At 44.3% G+C, this 22,432-nt stretch overlaps 1 protein-coding gene and 1 pseudogene across 2 annotated transcripts in view; both read left to right on the top strand.

The window, feature by feature from the left end:
• Positions 1-22,432, top strand: part of LOC101524019 (rho guanine nucleotide exchange factor 4) — a 68,312-nt gene that overhangs the window by 17,137 nt on the left and 28,743 nt on the right. The gene's annotated exons all lie outside the window — the stretch shown is intronic.
• LOC101523779 (small ubiquitin-related modifier 2-like) lies at positions 12,841-13,127 on the top strand (annotated as a pseudogene).

Here is a 22,432-nt window from a genome sequence, read left to right as displayed (position 1 = left end):
TTTTGGCGGAGAGAGTCTAGTGCTTGAACTGCCACTGCTACCTTTCAGGATCCATGCTGGCAGGAAGCTGGGGTCAGCAGGGGCTGAATCCAGGCACCCTGATGGGGGCCATCCGAACTGTCTTCTTAACTACTAGCTGAAGTGCCCACTTCACACGTCATCATTTTAACTTATATTTCTCTAAGTACAATTTGACTATTTCGGTTCCTGCCTCTTTTCTGCTACTGCACATTAGTTCTTTTTGCATTTCAAATATTGTTCCTTGTTGTGTCTAAACATCACAGAAATAACCTCACATCTAATTGCCAGGCTGTCATATCCCCTGCTGCATAAAATAGATTCATGGTCAAGATTTTTGGAATATACCTCATGCTTTAGGTATTTATTTAAGTTATTCATTGACCCTATATTTGTTACGTTTTCTCATTCATGTGAATGTATTGAAATCATTTGGAAGGCTCCAGTGTGTGGGTAAGAACACAGTCTCATTCTTCTCCACAGAGTAGTCCGGCTTTCCCACCGCTGGCTGTTGGCAGTCTGTCTTTCCCTCTTGCTCTGTGTCCACATCGTTGTCAGAGATAAAGTCCCCATAGACTCATTGTCTGAGCTCTCTACTGCATTCCACTAGTTCATCCCTTTGACTTCTGTCATTGTAAAACCATGTTATGCTTGCTGTCCTATCGTGGTTTCTGTCTGTCCACTCAGCCCACTTTTGACCATGTTTTTCAAGTTGACTTACTGATGCATGATGTTTTGTTTTACATAAATATTATAAAGAGAGTTTCTCAACAAACTCCTCAAATTCTTATCAAGCTACTAGATTTTCTACCCCCATTGCCTATGCCTGAAATGTTATCAGGCACTTAAATAGTGGAATGTTACACTTGTAACTGTTACTAAAGGACTATGCTACTGGGATAATGTAGAGGGAGGGAGAGAGGAAGGGGAAGGGGAGGAGGGAATCCCTATACCTACAGAACTGCATCATGGAAAATGATAATAACAATTAAAAAAAATAAAGGTAGACTTTTAAACTAGTTTTCAATAAAACATTATTATCAAGTATTAACTTGATAGGTAGATAGTGAACATTTTGAAGTTGTCCCATCAGAGGACATGCACTTATTTTTTTAAATTATGCATAACATTTTCTATGTTCCTTTAATAGAGCTTCAAAGTTTTCTCTTTAGAGAGTTTAGTTCATTTTTTTGAGTGGTTTGGTCAATGTGTGGTGCAGTGAGTTAAGCTGCCACTCAGTGCTGCCACCCCCATCATACAATGCCTATTGAAATCCTGGCTGCTCCACTTCCAGTCCATCTCCCCACTAATACACCTCGGAAAGCAGCAGAAGCTGACCCACGTTCTTTTTTTTTTTAAAGATTTATTTATTTTATTACATAGTCAGATATACAGAGAGGAGAGACAGAGAGGAAGATCTTCTGTCTGATGATTCACTCCCCAAGTGAGCAGCAACAGCCGGTGCGCACCAATCCGAAGCCGGGAACCTGGAACCTTTTCCGGGTCTCCCACGTGGGTGCAGGGTCCCAAAGCTTTGGGCCGTCCTCGACTGCTTTCCCAGGCCACAAGCAGGGAGCTGGATGGGAAGTGGAGCTGCCGGGATTAGAACCGGCGCCCATATGGGATCGCGGGGCGTGCAAGGTGAGGACTTTAGCCGCTAGGCCATGCCGCCGGGCTCAACCCAAGTTCTTAGGATGCTGTGATCCACAGGAGAAACCTCAATGGAGTTCCTGGCCCCTGGCTTTGACCTAGAGCAGCCTTAGCTGTTGAAGCCATCTGACCCTTAATTTATCTGGTGAAAGAACTTTCTGTCTACCTTTGTCTCTTCCTTTTTCTGTATGGTTGTGCCTGTCAAATAAGTGAATTCAATAAGCCTCTAAAAGAATAAATATTTTTGAAACTCTAAAAAATGTATTTAAAGGGCAGAGAGAGGAACAAAAGAGATAATCCATCCACTGGTTCACTCTGTCTACAAAAGCCAGGGTTGAGCAGTTGAGCACGAGGAACCTGGAAGTGCATCTAGGTCTCCCAAACAGGTAACAGGGACCCTCGAACCTGAGCCATCACATGCTGTCACCCAAAGTGTGTATTAGCTGTCAGCTGGGTTAGAAGCTGAATGGAACTGGAACCCAGGCATTGCAATGTGGGATTTAGACATCTCCACCAACAGTCCAACTGTCCCTCTGAATATTTCAGGGTCTTTGATGCAGACATTCCGAGACACATGTAAAGCAGAGAAGCTCCTGAGTGCATACTATAGCCGTGCACAGTCTTGGAGTCATAGATGGCCTGACCCCAGTGTCTGATGTTTTGTTGTCCCTTGGAATATTGCTTGATCCCTTTCTTCCCACAGTAGAGCTAGTTATGTACCCTGAGCTTGGAACTGTTATGGGCTATTCTGACCTTGTGGAAACTTAGCTAATCTATACTCCACACACCAGCTTTCCCACCACTTACACTATGCTTTTGTAAAAGTATAAAACCCCTCACTTTCTTTATCTTGATTCATCATCCTTCGAGATGATGGCTGCCCTGCTGCCATAATAAACATAACCAGATCTGTACAACCTCATGTTCTTCATTTGTTAATTCCCACCAATTTTATTGCTTTGGCTTGTTTTGTGCTTATTCTTTTTAATTTTTTTAAAGATTTGTTTTTATTTGTTTTAGTGGCACTGGGAACAGAGTGGGTGTCTGTCCAGTGTTGATAGGAAGAGCTCTGATCAGGAGCACTGCTGATAAGCCAGCTAACTGGAGAAATCTCTGAGTTCACCAAGTAGCTATCAAGATGTGTAGATCTGTGTTATATGCTTCATGATACAGCACAGAAATAAAGGGCAAAAAACAAGGCTGAAGGAAAGAGAGAGAATGGATGGGAGGAAGTGGATCTGTTGTTAATCACATCAGGAAAATGGAACTGACAGGTTTGCAAGGGTTGTGGTTGGGCTGACTCCAGAACTCTTACAAGGAGCAGTGGAATGGCTGGGAGGAGCATGAGTGGGACAGAAATGAGTCTGGGGGAAAAAATCAGGGTTTGAAAGGGTCTCCCAGAATCCCAAGTGGTGATATGAACAGAGCGTTGGATATGATCTTGGTCTCTGGCTGGAAGGCGAGGCGGGGGGTGGGAGGGGCTGAGATATAAGGAGTAAGGAAGGATGAGAAAGGTAAGAGGGGCAGGTCCTGTGGTGTGGCAGGTACATCCCCACAGATGCTGGTTCAAGTCCCAGCTGTTCCATTTCTGATCTAGGTCTCTGTTGGGATGACCCAAGTCCTTGGGCACCTGCACCCACATGGGAGACACAGAAGAGGACGTTCCCGGCTTCAGACCATCCCAGCTCTGGCTTTTGCCACCATTGGCGGGGGGGAGGGTGTGAACCAGAGGATAGAGGCTTTTCCTCCTTCGCTCCTTCAGTCTGTAACTCTGACTTTCAAAGAGATAAATCTTAAGAGGAGAGATCAAGAACTGGGCCCCGGAGCCCAACTTAGGTCTTTGGGAAGAAATCCAGCGGTGAGAACTGAGTAGGAGTGGCCAGGAGACAGGAGAGAAACCAGGGAATGTGGTGCTGTCCTACCAAAGGACAGAGGATGAAGAGGGAGCGACATGTTCAGGATGTGGAGCACTCGCTGGAGTTGTGCCCCCACCCCTCTCCCCAACCCTAGGATACATAGCAGTCTCCATTTGGTACTCTGGATACTAGCCTGAGTCTACCACGCAGGGTGGCCTGTCCAGCCAGTGGGACTATAGCCATGAAGAGTTGTCTCCAGCTGACAACTGGTACCAGTGGCGTCAAGGGACCGCCCATCTAATGCTAGACTCTGAAGTGGCATCATCTGGCCTGGCACAGTAGTCTAGTGGCTAACGTCCTCAACTTGCATGCCCCAGGATCCCATATGGGTGCTGATTCATGTCCTGGTTGCTCTGCTTCCCTGCCAGCTCCCTGCTTGTGGCGTGGGAAAGCAGTCGAGGACGGCCCAGAACCTTGGGATCCCTCACCTGCGTGGGAGACCTAGAAGCAACTCCTGGCTCCTGGCTTTGAATCAGCTCAACTTCAGCCATTGTGGCCACCTGGGGAGTGAACCAGTGGATGGAAGATCTTTCTCTGTACATCTGACTTTCCAAGAAATAAGAGCAGGCATGATCATGATTTTAGCCCCATACATTTCTAGACTACTTGTTAGGCAGGAAGGAGAGAGCCATGCAGGTTGGTTGGTAGGCATCAGGGAGAAAGTAGCCTCTTGATTGATCCACGGAGAATGGGAGGGATCTAATAGGAAGTGCCTCAACACCTTTCAGTCTGGGACATGTGATCCAGCACAACGCTACCATGGAGCAGGAGAAATGTGAGACAGGGGACCAAGGACTGTTCTTGTCCCCTTGGCAGATCCCAGTTGGAGTTGATAGAATTCGAGGGAGTGACAGAGAGCCTGGGAGAGGCCAGGGATCAGGTGGACAAGGAAAAGCAGAGATTAAAAAGGAGAAAGAAGGACCGACACAAATGACAGTGGCTATATCCTCACCTTGCAGGGGCAGGGATCCCATATGGGCTGGGAATCGTGTCCTGCCTGCTCCACTTCCCATGTAGCTCCCTGCTCATGGCCTGGAAGAGCAGTCGAGGACGGCCCAAAGCCTTGGGACCCCGCACCCGCATGGGAGACCTGGAGGAAGCTCCTGAATTCTGGGCTTGGATCAGCTCAGCTCTGGCTGTTGTGGCCACTTGGGGAAGTGAGCCAACAGCCGGAGGGTCTTTCCATCTCTCCTTCTCTCTGTGAATCTGACTTTCCAAAGAAAGAAAGAAATCTTAAGAAGAAAAGGAAAAAAAGATGACTTGAATAGAAAAATATGGAGGGGGTGGTGGAAAGAAAAGCTGGGAGAGGCAATTAAGACAAAAGGTGGGAGGAGATGGGTAGAGAGGAAGATGGCAGAGTAAGCCTGTCTTGTCCATCTGTAATTTTACCAATTCCACTTAAAATTAAATCAACCTGCAGCAGGAATACTGATGCTATTGAGGAGATGTGTGGGTGCGGCAGTTAACGTGCCAGTCTGGACACCAGCATGCGTCCCAGAGCTTGCATCACAGCTCTGCTTCCTATCCAGCCTTCTGCAGATGTGCAAATGAGAGACAACAGGTGATTACTCATCACTGCGTCCCTGTCATCCACGTGGTAGGTCCGAGTAAAGCACCTGCATCCTGGCATCAGTCTGACCCAGACCTGGCTGTTGGAGGCATTTGGAGAGTCAATCTGCAGATGCAAGAGGGCTCTCCTCTCTTTCTTGATCAAATAAAGATATATTCATTTTTAAAATTAGAAATGAATATTCTCCATGAGACAAATACCAGCCACAGGTGAGAACAGCTTTAAAACCAAGCTCAACTCTGTTGAAACAAATCATAGGTCTATTGAGAGCTTTCCTTCATTCTAAACATTATAAACAGATTTCATGAAAATGAGAAACATGGGCTGAAATCACACCTCAGAATAATTCTACGTTCCTTTGTTTTATACCGTATGCTCTTGGTCAAAACAAAACAAAAACAAAGCACAAGCTATTTAAGTATGGGATGAGACGTACAGGTGTCTAATCATGATTTTTATTCCACTGTTTGACAAAAATCTGTTATGGACACATCTAGGGGAAAAAGTGTCAGTATTAAATTCCATGAAGTAACTTAATCGTGGCTGCTAATTGGGACATGTTGCCTGATGCCCCGCTCGAATAATTAATGAACATTTTTCCTACCTGGTAATCAAAGAAAGCTTTTTGGCTTCAAAAGTAAGTGGCTTTGGGCCTGGCGGCGTGGCCTAGCGGCTAAAGTCCTCGCCTTGAAAGCCCCAGGATCCTATATGGGCGCCGGTTCTAATCCCAGCAGCTCCACTTCCCATCCAGCTCCCTGATTGTGGCCTGGGAAAGCAGTCGAGGACGGCCCAATGCATTGGGACCCTGCACCCGTGTGGGAGACCCGGAAGAGGTTCCTGGTTCCCGGCTTCGGATCGGCTCGCACTGGCTCGTTGCGGCTCACTTGGGGAGTGAATCATCGGACGGAAGATCTTCCTCTCTGTCTCTCCTCCTCTGTGTATATCTGGCTGTAATAAAATAAATAAATCTTTAAAAAAAAAAAAAGTAAGTGGCTTTGATTACAGAAAGGTCACGGTTTTGATGACTGTTTGAAGATTCCATCAGCGCCATCTCTGATGATCAGGAATCACTTTTGTGAGATGTTCAAACTTTCTTAAAGTTCTTGTACTCCAAGTCTTAAAAGAGTGCCTTAGTTAACCTATGATGATTTATGGTGACTTCTATATTTTCTAAGAAGACACTAATTGATGTGCGCACACGCACACACACACACTCGTCAACTGGAAAGAATCATTCCTCTTCACTCTAATGGAAATTGGTAAGTTCTTTGTTGAAGCTTATTTTACTCTTTAATTATGAATATATACACACACACCTGTGTGTGTGAGTGTGTGTGTATGTGTGTGTGTTCATGGGAGAAGCCTAGATTGGACAGACATTGGAGGGAGCCTGGACCAAGTCCTCTATATTTCATCATGTAGATATTATCTAATTTGATGCTAATAAATCATCCAACAGTAAATTTGATGTGATCTTCTGGAAATATCTAAAAGCAAATATTTCTTAGGGTATTCTTCCTGTGTCAAGGTTGAGGTATGGATGACTGCCAGCTTTTTGTCAATAAAGTTTTATTGGCATATAGCCAGGTGCATTTGTTTGTCTGTGATGCTTTCACACCACAACAGCATGTGAGAGTGGTTGTGACAGAGGGTATAAGGCTTTGAAGTACTAAAATATATACTCTTTTTTTTTTTTTTTTGCTTTTCAGAAAAGAATGGCTGAATGCTGCTCTATTTGAATCAAGCATTTCTTATTGTAGTGCTTGACCTCCGGGGTTTATTGTTCCTTCTCTCAATAAGTTTCACAGAACTGAACGTTGTGATAGGGGCATTTGTGCCAATCCAAGTCTCAGTAATGCTAAATGAATACATTCCACTATATTCCATCTGTGACTGCCTGTCTTGAAAACTAAGCCACCCTCCTCCCTCCCTGTCTCTCACCACCCCTTTTGCTCAATGAGCAAGCCTTTCCTCATCTCCCTATTCAAACCAGCACGGCTTCAATGCCTTTCCTAGATTATTGTAATAAGCTCTAATATATTCCGTCCCCATGCTTTGCCTTCTTCCATCCATCCTCCTCATTATAAATAGAGTAATCTTGCCAGAATGCAAATGAACTTGTCACTCTCTTTACGCAGTCCCTTTATTGCTTTTCATCCTCCAAAAGTATACTGAAACCTTCTTCACCTTGCTATCCTAGCACACGGGTAGAAGAAGAGCTGTTCTCTGCTTTTTTTACACACACATCTTGCTGGAATTCAAGTGCTAAATTTAGAGGTCATTTATTTTTTCGTGAAAAAGAAGGGATTCTAAGTTATTGTTGTTCATTCTTCTATGTGATGTTTAGTCGGGGGCAGCCATAGGAGAGGCTCAGAAAAGTGAAATTCAACATGCTCACACAACTAGGGATGGACGGCACAGTAGGCCATGCAGGGCCCTGTGGGAGTGTTCATTGTGGTCAGGACATGGAAAGAGTGACAAGGAAAGCCTAGACCAACGTCCTCAACTGGGTTTCTGAGTTTAAGGCAAGACAAGCCAGATCAGACAATTTAGGACATCATGATCTGAACAATTTTGGTAGGCTGCAAACTATGGGAGTGGTTCCAAGTACTTCAGTGATTGACATTCGGATGAGTTAAAACAGAAGAAGATGAGGTGCTTTGGTCAAGAATGTAGCTCATGATATTTAATTTAGATGATCAATGACAAGCTTCGGGCTGAGTTGCTTTTTGTCTCAGGAAAGGCAGTATCTTCTCATTTCTAGAAAGGTTTCTCTGATGTAAAAATACCATAATATGCAGAAAATTCTAATATATACATATATATAAGTAAAGATTTTGTTCATACAATAGTGGATATATATACACATGTGTATAAATATATGTAAGGCATATATAAATAAATAAAATCTATTATGTATACAGTGCACACACGCATATATACATTATACACACACACACACACACACACACACACACACACACACACACACACACAGAGTTACCCATCCCATAATAGTTTCCCTCCCTGGGACTCTGAAGGAGCAGATGGAATGAGGTTGCTGGAATTCATGCACTGCTCTGGCCATGTCCGTGGTACAGCAGGTCGTGTAGGAGTGCAGGTGATCTGATGAACACTGGGCATCTACAGGATGATGCCCAAGTCTTAGCGTGGAGTGACCTGACATTGACAGCCTTCTCCAGGGGCTCTCTCACCACAACTACAAAGTCTTTCTGAGTCCATGACCCGCCGGGGGCTCTATGATCTTTGCTCTGTCTTCCACATCTTGGTGTGCTTGGTGCATCTTTCCCTGTTTCTGCTGTGCTCCTTCTCATCTGCCACTCAGTGTGCTCCTCTTCATTCTTCAGGAATCAGCTTCTACCCCTCTTGTCATATAAGACCTTTTCCTGGTCTCTCCTGTCAGTTAAACGTATCTGCTGCTTCCCCTGAATGTCTTGTATGTGTGTTGGTTTCAGTGGCTCTTAGATTGATCCCTGAAAAGCTGTGTGCACAAAAAAAAAAAAAAAAAAAAACAATCATGTGGTCATGCCTGTAGAGGGCTGCAACTATACACTTTGTCCTTTTTTCTTTACGTTAATAGAGCCTGAGATAGCCCCTGTCTCAGAGAATGGCTTATTGCATGAATGAATTTTTGCTTATTAAAAAAAATCAGACAAAATGTTATTGTGTGTTGATGTAATCCTGTCCCAGCAGAGTGATGAGCTGGGTGCCATATCTCTGAAAACATTGAGAAGTAAATAGCCCAGACTGAAACAGGTGATATCATTTCAGTCTTCAGCAGATTTTCTAGCGGCACTGGCGTAGAACTGTATTCTCCACTGACAGGGAGCCCCTTCCCCTAGTCTGTGTCAAAGGAGTTGTAAATTGAGGAAGATTCTTGGAGAAATCTTAAGATTCCATAGTCTTATTTACATGAACTCTGAAGAACAGCACATGCCCTGGATATGCAGAAAGCTTTTTTGAGAATAATCTGCGAGGCCCTCTTCAGTAAAACACACCACTTCACTCTTGATGATCCTCTACCCATCAGCTGCCAAAAACATAATGTTGTAAGAGAAAATAACCACTCACCGGCATGTTTTTTGAACCTGCAGGAGTCTTTTAAGGCAAGATTTTTGTCTCCATATGTAGTTGTTAAATCAGCCAGTTAACAGGGAAAAGTTCGAACAGGAAACTGCACACTACAACTCTGTGTAACTGTGGGTTTATTTTTTTTTTATTTAAAAAAATTTCTTTAGATGAGTTGACTACCTGCATTTTTCTAATGAAGTTGCAGGGATTAATTAGTGTTTCTGACCTAGTAACAATGAAATAGCAAGTTTTCCCCTACAGTCACTGTCTAAAGAGATGGGGCCGGGACGGCGGGGAGGGTCGGGGGGAAGGGCGAGGATGCCCTTTATGGAACCAGTGTGAGAGTTTTACAAGGAGACGACTGAGCCTGAGCATGAATGGTGAGTGAGGAGCTGATTTCTAAGTTTCCAACAATAGGATAGGAAATAACTAAACCTGATTAGCGACAAGAAACCTGTGAAACCAGCAATGTTCCTTGGGACTATTTTGCACTCAGAATTGTCCCTGAAAACATAGGGTAAAGCCATTAGTGCTGAATTTGCCCACCTGAATCAAAGTCATTTGTTAGAGGCAGAATGGATGTAAATGGAGACCACATTGTGATGGAGGAAAAAGTCTGGAATGATTTGTGTGTGTGGTCTGACATGAAAGTGGGTGGCAGAGGTAAAGGAGGAAAAATGAACGACCTTTCCGGAGTTCTTTTCTTTCAGAGTCTATGGCAAGGCTTGTGTTTCATCAACCTGGGATGATTAAAGAATGAGACCTAAAGAAAAAGGTGACAGGGATTGTTATTAAAATGCTTTCATAGTGATGGACAAAGCGTACGAGACCTGATGTTGTGATTTACACTGGAATGATATGGAACGTATAAATTTGTGTAGGTGGATTGATAGTTTGATGAGAGAGGAGGGCAAAGGCAGGAAAACTACGAGAGTATTTTCTGAGATCCAAAAGTTGGAAAACAAATAAGTAAATATATTTTTTAGAAATTTTTATTTAATAAATGCTCTCAGTGTCTGAGACTGTTTTATGAATAACAGCTCAGTTACACTTTCGCAGCAATCCTTTGTTCTCTCCATTTTTCTTAGGGTTCAGAGATGAAGGTCGCTTAGCTCCTAAGTGGTGTGTCTGGGTTCAAATTCAGGTAGTCTGGCTCCTGGCCTCTTGTCTTAACTAAAGAATAAGAGACTTACATAGAGAGAGAGAAGAACGAGAGGTCCCAGGCATATAATGCACAAGCAGGGTGTGGTGCTGATAACAAGGAAAGAAGCTTCAAATTTTTAGAGCGTTTTCTTCCTACCACCTGCCTCTTACTCTTCTCCTGGGCAAGGATTAAAAAAGCTAAGAAAAAGAGAAGCAAAAGCAAGACAAGCCTGAGCTCAGTCTGATTGGAGATAATATTTATTAGTCCAGCAGCTCTGCTCATAGTGTTGAATAACACAAGGTGTTCCTTACTAGTTTTCATGTCAGATTGTTTTTTTAAAGATTTATTCATTTTATTACAGCCAGATATACACAGAGGAGGAGAGACAGAGAGGAAGATCTTCCGTCCGATGATTCACTCCCCAAGTGAGCCGCAACGGGCCGGTGCGGGCCGATCCGAAGCCAGGAACCTGAAACCTCTTCCGGGTCTCCCACGCGGGTGCAGTGTCCCAATGCATTGGGCTGTCCTTGACTGCTTTCCCAGTCCCCAAGCAGGGAGCTGGATGGGAAGTGGAGCTGCTGGGATTAGAACCGGCGCCCATATGGGATCCCAGGGCTTTCAAGGCGAGGACTTTAGCCGCTAAGCCACGCTGCCCGGCCCTCATGTCAGATTTTTTTTTAAAAAGATGTATTTGTTTTAATTGGACAAGCAACTTTTATAGGCAGATAGATTCTTCATCTACTGGTTCACGCTTCAAGTAGCCACAATGGCCAGAGCTGAGTTGATCCAAAGCCAGGAGCCAGGAGCTTCTTCCAGGTCTCCCATGCAGGTGCAGGGTCCCAAGACTCTGGGCCGTCCTCAATTCCTGTCCTAGGCCACAAGCAGAAGCTGGATGGAAAGTGCAGCAGCAGGGGTATGAACCAGTTCTCATATGGGATCCTGACACATGCAACATGAGGATTCAGACACTGAGCCATCGCACCAGGCCCTTCACATAGTTTTAAACTGTCTTTCTTTCTTCCTTTCTTCCTTTCTTTCTTTTGTTCTTTCTTTCTTATCTCTCTCTCTTTCTCTCTTTCTTTTCCTTTCTCTTTTTTTCTTTCTCTCTCTCTTTCTTTCTGTTTCTTTTCTCTCTTTTTTTCTTTTTTTGGAGAAATTTTTTAAACAATCTTACCAAAGATCCAAGAAAATGATAGATGACATGTACTCTTTAGCCAAATCTATGTGATTCAGATATTGCAGGGCTTCCTAACGACAGTGCTACACAACTGTTACATGGGCAAGTGGATCTTCCTTCACTGAGTGGTGTCCAAGAGAAAATTGGTGAAGTCATGTCACCTTCTGCTTTACCTAATGTTCCATCGATTCTAACTGATACTGAAGGAAGCCCCGCTTGCCTGTAAAACAGTTTATATCACTGTGAATAGAATTGGTTCCTTGACAACCACTCAGACACATGTTCATCTTCCCTGTCCTGCTGCTCTTTGCTGATACTCTGTACAAGACTTTGGTGTGCTACAGTGGATTTTACACCTGCAGCTCCTGTGGGACTTGCAGATGGCTGGCCTCTGGGCTCATGCAGGTATCTGGTGAGTCACATCTTTAAATTGTTTTTTTCTGTACAGTCAGGTAGCTCTGAGTTTTGTTGTCATTTTTATCCTCTGCTCTGTTAGAAACCTCAGTTTTCAGACTAGCAACCAAACTGACACAGTGTACCTGCAAGGTCACTAAAATATGTGGTAATAGACAATAAGCTTTGTGCAACACAGAATCCTTGAACCTATTACAAGGTCAAGATGCTTTCTCAAGTCATTGTACACAGGTACTTCAAACAGTTGTTAGAAAATGTGCCTGTCTTTTACTTCTGTTTTCCTTGACTGCTTGAAGCACTCTCATACAAATACTTTAAAAAGGAAGAGCCTGACTCTTGTAGTTTCCATAGTAGAGCATACCAGTGCAAACCCTCATCTTTGATTCCCTGTTGAAATTGACTGCTTCAGGTTCAGGTCAAAGTGTCCAGTCTCCATGTTGTGTAACCTCAACCTGCAACCTGGAATGATCCCTCCTTGGCATGAGTGTGTGTTGAAAGCATGCCACGCGTGTGTTTGTCAAAATTCCCTTATGCGTTTATATATTTTGTGAGGACATGCAAAAATATTGTATAGAACATTTTAAATTAAAATATAGTATCTTGTACGTGAAACAGTTAAATGTATATCCATCACATTTCCAATTATAACACATTTCTCTTTTTCATTTTCATTTTTTGGCCCATATAAATCCTGACTTGATGAGTGATAATATTTAATCTGTCCATGATTTAGACTAGTATCCATCTTGCCCACTTTACTTGTGAAATATGGTATTTATAAACTATGAAGTTGGCCGCTCCTGGTGCTGCCTGGTACCTGTTTTGTGAAGCAGCAGCTGAGGAGACTCCAGTGCTTGCCATGGCTGACGAAAAGCCTAGGAAGGAGTCAAGACCAAGAATAATGATCATATTTATTTGAGGATGGCAGGGCAAGATGGCTCTGTCGTGCAATTTAAAACTAGAAGGAATACACCACTTAGTAAACTAATGAAAGCCTATTGTGAATGACAGGGTTTGTCAATGAGTCAGATCAGAGTCCGATGTGATGGGCAGCCAATCAGTGAAGCAGACACACCTGCACAGTTGGGACTGGAGGATGAAGATACCGTTGACGTGTTCCAACAGCAGACAGGAGGTGTCTACTAAACAGGGAGCCTGCTGCTTTCCTCCAGCACTCTCGTCTCACAGACAAAGAATGCATTCTCACTTAGAAAATGGCATTTGGGTTCCATCACACTCTGACTGCCTCAGTATAGTTTTCCTATTCTTTCATTGTCCCCTTCCTACATTCCTTTATTGTACATAAAGTAACTGGTGTATGTGCACAAACATATTGCATTTTTCTTTTCTTTCTGGTTTTTTTTTTTTCTGGATGGCCAATGATATGTTTTGGTTGACATCACTGGGAGATGGAATAGGGAAATAAACTGGTTCCGTGACAATGCCCACTTCTCCATTCCTGGCATGCTCATTCAGCTATATTCCAGTAAGTTATTTTGCTCACACTATTTTAACAACAACAACAACAAAAATGAACAACATAAAAATCTTTGCATACTTTGGTTAGAGAATTTTAATGTTTTTCATTTATTATTGTAAAACCAAGGACAATTTTTGTAACTTTTTCGTACGTATGTGTTACATGTAGGGCAATCTGTCTTTAAGTAGGGGTAAATTATTCTTAAAGAAATGAATCCTAGCTAATTTTCCCTTCAGGAAAGTGTCTTGTTATTTAAATAAACTTCTTGGATCAGTGTTGATTGGATTATGTTTGATCGGATTATATCCGATCAGATTAGTGTTGTTTGGATTATATTTGAGCGGGCTTTATTCGATTGGATCAGTGTTGGTTAGATCATAGTTGATCGAATTGTATCTGATCAGACTTTGTTGACGGGATTACAGGTGGCCAGTTTAGTGTTGATCGGGTTATAGTTGATCAGATTAGTGTTGATTGGACTGTGGTTGGTCAGATTGTTGTTGGTCAGGTTGTAGCCGATCGGATTAGTCTTGATTTGATTATCTTTGATCGGTTTATATTTGATCAGATCAGTGTTGATTGGGCTGTATTTGATCGGATTTATGTTGATTGGGCCATAGTTGATCGGATTGGTTTTGATCGGATTAGTGTTGGTTGGATCATATTTGATTAGTGTTGATTGTATTATATTGGATCGGATCAAATTATGTTAGACTTAATTAGATTGGAATGGACTGGTTTGATTTGGTCTGGACTGGATTGATCCGGCCTGGACTGGTCTGTACTGGCTTGATCAGGTCTGGACTGGTCTGGATTGGTTTGATCCAGTCTGGACTGGTTTGACCGGTTTGATCGGTCTGACTAGTCCAGACTGGGCCACGCAGACACATGCACTATATTCTCTGTTTTTAGACATGATCCACTCTTTAACATTTGACTTGGAGAATGAGATTTGCCCCCAAACAATTTCTCTGTTAGAGAGAACACTTGAGGATAATGCACCTTTCACGTTAGACTTGAGTGTACTTGCTTCCACAAAACCCAGCTGGTGCATCCCACTGGGAATAGTTTTGCACAGAATAACACGGGCACCCAGCTGCACACAGCTGTCAGCCACCTCAGTTCCCCACACGTGTCCTGAGCCCCACTTACCACTGCTAGAGTCATGACTGCCCTCTTGTCTTCAGGTAACCTCTCCCCACTACCACCACTTCCCAGCATCTCACAAGTTGCAGTCTTGCTGATAACCACTTCACCAGTCAGAGCACCTGTCAGAGTCAAGTGTCACATGTACTGGAGTGTCGGTGCTGTGTTCTTCCCATTGCACGTCAAAGTTTGTACTGCCGGGTTATTATTATTATTATCATTATTATTATTATTATTAAGATGTATTATTTTCAGCAGCTTTATCTTTGTGGGGAAGAAAGTGTACAGATGTTATAGAGAGTTCCCATGGATTCCTTCTCTCTGGTCCCAGCTGCCCCTATTAATGGCATGTTGCATGGAAAGGATGCCTTCATTACAACTGATGAACCAGTGTTTGAATGCTATTACCAACGAAAGTCTGCGATGGTCATACACTCTGTGAGCCTTGGTGCGAACATACTGCTTCACGTGTCTACCGTTGCAGTCATGCACGCTAATCTCTCTTCCGAGCTCCATTTCCTCACTTCAGCTTGAGCAGCCGCCACCTTTTCTTACAATCTTCATAGTTTGGCCTTTTCCAGTGATGTCCTACAGGTAGCTGGTATTACACAGTACTTTTCCCATTGGCTTCATTCACCTGCCACAAGGCGTTTAAACGTCCTGCTTGTCTTTTCAGGGATTCTCAGCTCATTTCTTTTATTGCTGAATAATTTCCCATGCTCTGCACGTGCTGAATGTGTTCATGCATTTGCCACTAGAATAAGGGCATCTTAGTTGCTTCCATGTTTTGGCAATTATGAACAAAGCTGCTATAAACACCCATGCACAGGTGTTTTTTGTGGACATATTTTCAATTCATTTGAGTGTGTACCAAGCAGTATGATGGCTGGGTCACATGGTATGAGTATTTGAGTTGAATTTTGTAAGGAACTGACAATCTGTCTTCGACAGTGGCTGTGCCATATTGAGCTCCTCCCAGCAATGGCTGGGAGTTCATGTTGTTCTACATGCTTGCCAGTGTTTGGTGTTGTTAGTGTCTTGGACCTAACCGTTGTAGTCATTGTTTATCTCATCCTTAATACCACAACATGTTGAGTTTCTCTATATATATGTTTATCTGTCATCTGAATGTATCTTTGGGGAGGCATCTATTCAGATCTTGTGCCCATTTTAAAATTGCGTTGCTTTCTCATTACTAAGTTTCAAGGGTTCTTGTATATTTCTGAATACTAATCGATGATTGGATGTTTGTTTTGCACATATCCTATTTTTATTTTCTGGGAAAATCATATCTACAGAGAGAAGCAGAGCCAGAGAGAAAGATCTTCTGTTCACTTCCCAAGTGGCCGCAATGGCCAGAGCTGAGCCGATACGAAGCTAGGAGCCATGAGCTTCTTCCAGGTCTCCCACGCAGGTGCAGGGTCCCAAGGGTTTGGGCCATTCTCGACTGCTTTCCCAGGCCACAAGCAGGGAGCTGAAAGAGAAATGAAGTTCTTCTGACTGTAGTACTGATTCAACTTGTAGGAGCATCCCTTTTGATTGTTCTTTCTTGGTGGAATTAGGTACTAAAAAAGGCTGCTGGGAGGAGAGCTTGTTCCTGCTACAAAGCCAGCCTCCTCTGCTTTTGTGGGCAGCTTGACTGCTGTCAGTCTGCTCCCTGCATCGGGTTTTTTCTTTTTTTAAGATTTATTTTCATTACAAAGTCAGATATACTGAGAGGAGGAGAGACAGAGAGGAAGTGGAGCTGCCGGGATTAGAACCAGTGGCCATATGGGATCGAGGCGAGGACCTTAGCCACTAGGCCACGCTGCTGAGCCCCCTGCATCGGTTTTTTAACATTGCTGATTTAACTTCTGGTTCATAGAATGAACATGCTAGAGCCCTGTGGTTGTATATGGAGTCACCTGTGGCAAAGTGCTTTCAGGAATGAACATGGACAAGTCCTTTTTAAAACAAAAATTATTTAAAAGAATTATAGAGAGAAAGAGAGAGGGAAAGACAAAGAATCTTCCATCTGCTGGTTCACTCCTGAAATGGCCACAATGGCCAGGGGTTGGGCAAGGCCAAAACCAACAGCCAGGAGCTTCTTCTGGATTTGCCATGTGGGTGCAGGGACCCAAGCACTGGCAGCCCAGTGCTTTCCCAGGTGCATTAACAAGGAGCTGGATCAGAAGTAGAGCAGCCAGCATTCCTGTTGATGCTCGTGTGGCATGCTCACACCACAATCAGCAGCTTTACTTGCTGTACCACAACCTCCCCCCTCTGTTACCCCATGTATGGTGTTCTAAAAACCACATTTGCTGGTAGATATTTTTACAACCTGACTTTGTATGAGACACTAGGATGGATCCACGGGGATCAGAAAGCTATAAGCCAAGAACTCTGCTCTCACAGATCCAGCAGCGTCCTCATGGTGTGAGCCACACTAGGAATGGGAGGAAGGGTTGTTGATGGGATGTCCGCTGTTCTAGCTTGTGCACTAACTCTCAGAAGCTCTGGAAGATGGTGGTGCCAGGAAATCAAGGCTCCTGTTTCCAGGGGTCCAGGTCTTGCTGTGAGTGAGTCACGACCCTTCTGGGCTTCCATTCCTGATGGTGAAAACAATGACAATTTCCAAGCTAGAGTGTCTTTGAACTGAGTGAAGCAGTTTGCATCACAATCTCTCACAAGGTTGGTATGGAGAGGGTCATACTGGCTGGGTCATGGAGAAAGATGATTGGCTCAACCTCCTGTGAGGTCTTCCTGTCTCTGAGTCTCGGGTGGCACTAACGTTAAGATTGAGATAATCTTTTCTGATGTCTGATAGAGCTGGCGGCCTACCTTGCATTGGATAGTACGTGACAGTGGTTGCTAGAACAATGCTAAAATGCAGACACATTGGAAAGATCACATTTGACAGCCTGACCTAGATATTCAAACCTGCACACAAACCCGTCAGCCAATGGATTCAGAGCAGTTCTTTGCGGGAACAGGTATATATGAAATCGATGGGCTTAATTAATAAGAACTTCACTAGGATACGTGGGCAGTCATGACTTGGAAATATCTACAGAAGGACACATGTGGAGTTTCTGCTAAAACAGGATTTTGTAAAACTCAAAGCCTTAAATAGCCAAGGGATCATTTGTGTTGGAAAATGGCCATGGAGGAGGCACCTTCAGCCTGCACAGATCCCCAAACACCCCTCACTTCCAGAGGGGCCAGACTCACCATGGGGAGATGGGGACTGAGTGTAGTGCAAGCTCTGGGTCCACCTTGGGAATCAAGGTGTGTCACCTGTGTTGTCTTTTTGGCGGTTGATTTTTGTAGACACATTACTGTCAAGAATTTATGAAGTACAATGTGTTTTTGTTTTTTTAAGATTGATTTACTTATTTGAAAGGTGGTTACAGAGAGAGAGAGAGAGAGAGAGAGAGAGAGAGAGAGAAATAGGGAGAGATCTTCCATCTGCTGATTCACTCCCCAAATGGTTACAACAGCCAGGACTGGGCCAGGTTGAAGCCACGTGTCAGGAACTCCATCCTGGTGTCCTGTATTGGTACAGGGATCTAAGTACCTGCGCCACCATCTGCTATTCTCCCAGGAGCATTAGCAAGAAGCTGGATTGTAAGTGGAGCAACTAAGATGCTAACCAGCACCCATGTGAGATGTTGGTGTTGCAGATGGCAGCCTAACCCACTGTTCCCACAATTCTGGCCCCCAACAATGTAACTTTCAAAGATTTATTTATTTGAAAGGCAGAATTACAGAAGGAGAGAGAGGGAGAGAGACAGAGATCTGTCCACTGGTTCACTCCCCAAATGGTTGCAATGGCTGGGCCTTGGCCAGACTGAAGCAAGAAACCTGTATTTTCATCCAGGTCTCCCATGTGGATGTCAGAAGCTCAAATACTTGGGCCATCCTCTGCTGTCTTCCCAGATACATTAAGGTGCTGGATTGGAAGCCTGGATTTGAACCAGCTGTCCAATATGGAACCAGCTGTCCAGTGTTACAAGCAGCAGCTTAACCCCTGTGCCACAACACTGACCCTTCAAATAAATGTTAGACAGATCCTCAGGAAAAAAGGAAAATGGGTAGAACACCAGAGGAAAAGATGAAAAGTATGGACATGTATTAGAAACTGTACAACTCAGAGCCAGAAAACCCAGGTTTATCTCACTACTGGCGTCCGTAGCGTCTGAGACTTGCAGAATTTCCCTGTATAAAATGAAGAGAAAAAACAGAGAAGTAAATAGAAATGGTGGTTGAATCTTCCTCCAAAAGATTTCGAATGCATTTTCTTGATAGTTTTGGAAGCAGTGTAGGCACGTGCCCTTTTCAATCCTCCTCCTTCCAACGTTAGCCCACTAACCCCACCCCCAGGATATTCTAAGTCTCATCAGTGTTCAAGGCCAGGAATTTTATAGGAAGTGTTTTGACAAGGAGAGAAAAAAATAGCCTTTAGCAAATTCATTTCATCTGTCTTTAAAAAAAAAAAAAAAAACGTGCATTTGAACAAATAGGATCAGGATTGATAGGAAAAGGGGTAGTAGCAGAAATAAAGCAAAATGTGATTTCTGGAAGTCTTAATGCTTCCAGCAACTTCTGAATGTGTACATTTCAGTGGTTTCTGGAGGGTCTGAACATTTCTTTTTCTCAGGTTTATTTTATTTTTATTAGAAAGTCATATATACAGAGAGGAGGAGAGACAGAAAGATATTCTGTCCGATGGATTCACTGCCCAAGCGGCTGCAATGGCCGGAGCTCCCATGCAGGTACAGGGTCCCAAGGCTTTGAGCTATCCTCAACTGCTTTCCCAGGCCACAAGCATGGAGCTGGTTGGGAAATGGAGCTGGATGGGAAATGGAGCTGCTGGAATTAGAACCGATGGCCATATGGGATCCCAGCACATGCAAGGTGAGGACTTTAGCCACTAGGCTACCATGCAGGGCCCAGAAGGTCTGTACATTTCTAATGATTTTTAGAAGGTCTTAGGTTTCCAGAAGCTTCTGGAAGGTCTTATGTTTCCAATGATGTTGCAGAACCTGAGATCCCTGGTTATCAGGACCTGGGTGCATCTGCATGCTCTAGGTGTCCACTGTAGCGGTCCCCAGTGGCTTCTACCAACAATGGTGAATTCAGATTGGTCAGGAACCCACTGGATCTGAGATGGAGCAGAGTCAGCAATGGAAAGGCAGAAGGGGAATGGGCTCAGGAGGCCATGGTGAGGACTTTGACCTTTACCCACTGAGATGGGAGCCTTTGCAGAGACCCTGTGCTCTGACTGTGACACAGTTGGAATCTGGACCATTAAGAGAGAAATAGAAATAAGGGGGTGCAGAGGAGTCAAAGATCACCCTAAGAGTGTGGTTCTGAGTACGTGAGAGTAGGTAGTTGTTGGGTGTTGAGATCTAGACACCAGTGTGGGCAGTGGACAGACTTGTGCATGGGGCAGATGAAGGTTGGGTGCCTGGCAGGTATTCCAGCAGGCAGTTGGAATGTCATCCCCTGGGGTGGGAGGAACAGCAATTCTGCCTCACGGCAGGTCACAATCTGCATTCCAAAGCTCCTGTTTGATTCACTGCCACCACCACCACCCCTCGCCCCTTGCATGGAAAGCAAAGATGGCAGTATGAAAGCGTCCAAATGTGGCCAAGTCCAACAGAAGAGAAATCCCCGAAGAGTTCTAGTGAAATGCCCTGTTCTTATGGCAGGGACAGGGATATGAACAAGTGCAGAAGGACATTGTGCAGTTGATGGCAAAGAGAGCATTGCCAGTCTGCCAGCATTTCATCCACGTGTTGGGGATGATGGGTGCATACAGAACTCACCATCGTCAGGAGCCATGAGCAGCTGTTCTGATTGAAGAAACTGGAATCTCCATGAAAGAACTCACCCCAGCAGGTGCCAGGGAACCATGACTCACAGAATGTCTTTGGATGCTGTAGTTTCAGAACGGGGAAGGGAAGGGGCTACTTCAAGAACAGCACAAAGCTTAAGGAATCCCAGTTATTGCCCACCTACAGTAGTCATCCCTTGGTATCCACAAGACTGGATGGACCCCCTGCAGATTCCAAAATCCATGGATTTGCATAGTATCTATGCACATCTTGCAGCATCTTCTTCTTGCTGTTGTTTCCATGTTAGTTTCCTTGCTGAGTAATGTATTGAGCATATTTTCACATGCTTGGTCATTTCTGTGTCATTTCCACAAATGAGAGGGAAAGGAAGAGAGACAGAGAGAAAGATAGCTCCCATCAGCTAGTTTGCCTGCAATGACTGAATCAGGGCTGTGCCAGGCGAAGCTGAGAGCTAGGAACTCAACTCCAGGTCTCCCACATGGGTGGCATGAATATAATCACTGGAGCCATTGTCACTGCCTGGCAGAGTCTGTGCCAGCAGGAAGCTAGACTCAGGAAACAGACGTTGGTACCTGGATAAAGGTGGGACAACTTAACAAGCATCCAAACTATCAGGCCAAAGTCCGGTGTTCCCCCAACCCTCCATATACTTCTTTTGTTTGTGTAGGACATTTAAATACTTGAGTTTAGATGGGTGGAAAATTATTTAATTCAGAAAGTATCATTTTCTTCCCACACATCATGCTCTGTTTTCAGAAATGACCTTGTGACCTATGTCAGTAGGAGAAAAATAGTAAAAATCAGACACAAAAGACAAGATGAAATAAACTGATTTCTGGTTATCCACAGGAGATGCCAGTGCCTACCACACACTGAGAGAATCATACAAATCAGGAACTAAGGTTTCTCTGATCACAGATTCCCAAAGAGCTGGAGAAGAAGAAATGGGATGAAGGGTTGGCGTGACAAGGAGTGGGTGTCAGCAGCCGCTGTGTTCTGAATAAAGTATCCTCTCTTGCAAGCAGTGAATTCTGAGCAAGGCTAGCCTTCAGGGTATTCCTTGCACTGCAGAGGGAAAGTTCCCTGCCAACAGGGAGCTGGTGTCTCTTGTATAATCATCACTGTGTACAAGTTCAGCCCTCTCCCCCTCTGTGTCAGATGTGTCAGCATCACTGTCATCAATGTTGTCACTAGGCTTATCTTGGTCCATGTCCCCAGGGAGGCTGTCCACTTCAGTTGTGCTGGAAGCATCATTATCTGGACCCCTGCTGAGCACTTTCAGAATTATGTAACCTGTCTTCAGCCTGTGAAGGGCAAGATGTAGGGCAAAGTCGGCTATACACCTGTCAGAGCTGAGGAGGAGGCAGGCGGACCTGGAGGGAGGCCAGGAAATCGTGTACAAGGAAACAAATGTAGAACACCTTGTCCAAGAAGAGGAGTTATAGGAACTCCCTGATGCAGTAGCTTAAGCCTCCACCATGACACCACCAGTTCAGGTGAGTCCCAGCTGCTCCACTTCCGACCCAGCTACCTGCATGTGTGCCTGGGAAAGCAGCAGAGGAGCGCCCCAAGTGCTTGGGGCCCCAGTACCCACATGGGAGACCCAGATAGAGTACTGGGCTCCTGGCTTTGTTCTGGCCATCGTGGCTATTTGGGGAGTGAATCAGCAGATGGAAGATCTCTCTCCTTCCCTTTCTCCCCATCCTTCCACCTCTCCCTCTCTACATACAGCTGCCAGTCAAGTCTTTATAAACACCTGGATTCTCTTTGCTGTAAGGTTGGGGAATGTGTTCAGAGGTTTTATACGGATTTCGATCCTTGTCTCTCAGTACTTTCTCCTTTAACTGTGGCTGTTGCACTAGGCTAAACTCCATCTGATTTCTCCGTGTGCTGGATCATCTCTTTTAGTTCCTTCATCTTCACAAATGTGAGTCGGACCACTGGGCCTCGTTTTTCATATTCCTTTAATTCTCTCTTCTGGGCTT

The sequence above is a fragment of the Ochotona princeps genome, chromosome 5 (assembly GCF_030435755.1).
Source record: "Ochotona princeps isolate mOchPri1 chromosome 5, mOchPri1.hap1, whole genome shotgun sequence".
Taxonomy (NCBI): Eukaryota; Metazoa; Chordata; class Mammalia; order Lagomorpha; family Ochotonidae; genus Ochotona; species Ochotona princeps.
The sequence above is the reverse complement of the archived record's forward strand: the minus strand, read 5'-3'. Positions and strand labels throughout refer to the sequence as shown.